The sequence below is a fragment of the Callorhinus ursinus genome, unplaced genomic scaffold (genome assembly GCF_003265705.2).
Source record: "Callorhinus ursinus isolate GAN/ISIS: 27379988/994484 unplaced genomic scaffold, GSC_fseal_2.0 scaffold5, whole genome shotgun sequence".
In the NCBI taxonomy this organism is placed as follows: Eukaryota; Metazoa; Chordata; class Mammalia; order Carnivora; family Otariidae; genus Callorhinus; species Callorhinus ursinus.
In genome coordinates, this window is record NW_027397067.1 from 34,222,407 (window position 1) to 34,225,780 (window position 3,374).

Sequence of the window (3,374 nt, forward strand, 5' to 3'; positions counted from 1 at the left end):
AGAGCTAATTCTGGCACAGTGGGTAGATGAGGCTGACACCCTTGCAGATCCAATCCCCTCATGCATATTGATCTTGTTTTGGGTTCAGTGATTGAGTACGTGAATGTAAACCAAAGAGCCCCAGTAAATGGGTTTTCCAGCAGCCTCTGCAAGAGTCAGGACCAACACAGGCTTCACTGACAGACAGAATAATGTTGTTTGGACCCTGGGGCTTGGAAACATCAAAGTATTCAATAGGACGCTGTGGGACAGTAATGGACGCTGTGGGAGAGTAGCAGAATCGATGACATGAATGGACAAGCCAGAGGCTTCAGTTTTCTCTCCGCCTGGCATTTAGAGGGAGGATTAATTCTTTTGAACTGAGTGGGTTAGTGGCTTTCTTGAACAGTTTACAATGGGAAAACATGTATATTGACTCCCTAAGAAAGAACCTTAGACTTTCTATTCATGAGTGCAAGTGAATTCCTAAACAGTTAAAAAAAAAAAAAAAACAACTAAGAGATATGATTATATTTTCAGCTGGTGAAGTAGGTGTTACCAATTTTTATTACTGAGCTCCCACCTCCTGCCCTCTGTAGGTATTGCGTTATTAGTCAATGTTGGAAATGACGTTCCCCACACTACAGGATTGTTACTAGCATTAAAGAAAGTAAAGAATGCAAACATTTAACATGCTGCTGAACACATAGGGAATGCTAAATAAATCTTTGCTGCTACTTCCCCCCCTCCCAAGTTCTTTGTGGTAGTTACAAAGTGTTTGTAATACTGGGGTATAGAAACAGCTGTGTTATTGGCCCTGTGATCTTAAGCAATTTACAGTGTTCTTTTTAGAACTTGGTTTCTTGGTCTTTAAAATGGGAGGGCACCTGGGTGGCTCAGATGGTTAAGCCTCTGCCTTCAGCTCAGGTCATGATCCCAGGGTCCTGGGATCGAGTCCCGCATCGGGCTCCCTGCTCCTTGGGAGCCTGCTTCTCCCTCTGCCTCTCTCTCTCCCTCTGTCTCTCATGAATAAATAAATAAAATCTTTAAAAATAAAAAAATAAAAAAAATAAAAATAAAATAGGGACACTACCGCAATCTCACCAAGGGTGTTGCAAGGAGTAAACAAGAGAAGGTATATAGCAACCCTCTAAAATATTAAGGGTGGTGTGAATGAAAGCTCTTCTGATTTTTAGTATCATTCCAAGGAAATAGAAAATCTGGTTCATTAAACACTTATAGTAGCTAATCCTGAATCCTGATCCCTGCATGGAAATTTTTCCCTAAGCCTTCAAAGGCGTGAAAGATTTGAGGTGCATTTGTATGCTTCATTTCTTGAGGAGGGTGTTATTTTCAGTCACTCTTCAAGGAGTTTTGTTGCTGGTGTTTCCCCATCAGGACATAAAATAGTGGCCAAAAATAATTGGTAAATATTGTTTGAGTTGCTTTGACCTACGAATCTGACTGACTTTCTCCATCCTGCCCTGAATGTCCTCCTATGTGTCAGTATATGAGTTCCACTTTCTTGTTCAACAACAGAAGAGTTTCACGGTCAGGGGGAGAAAGAATAGTCAAAAAGAGACTGACTTAATGGCTCAGTGACAACCAATCGAAGGAGAGTGGAAGAGTGGGAAAATGTCCATGAAGGCCACTCATTTAATTCTTTGAGACTACAGGACTAGCTCCATAAGTAAACCAGGCAAAACTGCATAAAGCCAAGCGTCCAAGTAGGGCAGAGGGCCACGGTAGCTCCCTTTAAGAAAAATTCCTGAAAAGTGAGAAGGCAAGCACATTTCCCATAGGTACTGCATAAATACCACACATGCTGCGGGAAGCTGCGTGCTCACTCAGAATGCCCCAGGCCGCGGTGTGCTGGTCTGGTACTCACCACAAAGCCCCCATTAGGAATCTGGGTCATCATCACCGGGAGACTCATCAGCACCCTGAGGAGGATGCCAGCTCTACACCTAATGCCCTCTCTCCCACTCTGCTAATGATCTATTCTTTCTTACTTGCTCTCAGTCTCCCTGATTTTTTTCCCTGGCATCAGAATGCATTTTCTTCCTGTTGTTTCTGCCATTGCAGATGATTCCCTGTGATTCAGAACATCAGCTTGTGAAGCCTGGAATGCTGACCTCATTCCAGTCAGCCCCTTGCACCCAGTGATTTGCGTCCTCCAGGAGTCCCTCCTCTCCCTGCCCTGCAGTGTCTGGCAATTAGTGAGTCAGCACAGCGTTCTTCTTTCCTTTAGCTGCTCAGCAATAAATGGAGACTTGTTAACAGCTGCTGAATTACCTTCCAGAGACAGCAGCCCTTCTGCAGTGGGAACACTGCTTTTCCTGAGTCTCTATGGGGTTTCTACACACAGGGTCTTGTGTAAATCAGGCCTTGTTGTGAGTGGAATGGGCAATACTGAGAGGGACCAGCACTGAACACAGATGTCCGATATGTGTGGGGACTTAGGGAGTTGTTATTCTTGAATTATAGCACTGTGCTTTTAGATCTGTCTCATGTTGTATTCAAGATTAAGTTTCACAGTGTTTGTCATACCAGAGCACAGAAAAATCATCCATCTCTTGCCTCTACCCAGGACTCTGAGTTACCTCAGACATGGGGGTGGGTGTAAAGGTTTCAGTCTTCTTAACGACAGAGCAGTCCTCATTTTTCCTGTGTTTTCCCTCATAGGTATCACCCTTTCCATGGTATCTCACTCTAGTGCAGGGTTTCTTAACTTTGACACGATTGACATTTTATGCCAAATAGATGTAGTCCCAGTCATGACAACCAAACATGCCTCCTCGGGGCAAAATCACCCCTCGTTGAGAACTACTAGTCTAGCGGAGGAGAAAGTGGGGAAAGGGGAGGGATGCCGAGGGCTTGCATTCAAGTCCTAACTCCATGGCCTCTTGCTGTGTCTTCTAAGTCTGCTCTTTGATTCTGGAATGGGTTGTGCTCTTACAGCCTGAGAGCTGCCCAGTGCTGTTGGCAGGAGTTCTGGGAAGATGAAACCAATGCTATTGGTCTGATGCTGAGTGGACCACCAAGGCCAGTCATTTCCATGACCGCAGACTATGTCTCTGATCTCACGCAGCTGTAGTTCTGAAAATCCCCTCTTTCCAAGGCATGAAATTCTTCTTTAATTTTTTTAATTTAAAAAAAATCTTTTTTAAAAAGATTATTTATTTGTTTGACACACAGAGAGAGCTAGTGAGAGAGGGAACACAAGCAGGGGGAGCAGCAGGCAGAGGGACAAGCCGGCTACCCCATGAGCAAGGAGCCCAATGTTGGGTTCAATCTAAGGACGTGGGGATCGTGACCCGAGCTGAAGGCAGACGTTTAACTGAGCCACCCAGGCGCCCCTGTAATTCTTCTTTCTACCTAACTCCTCCAACCCT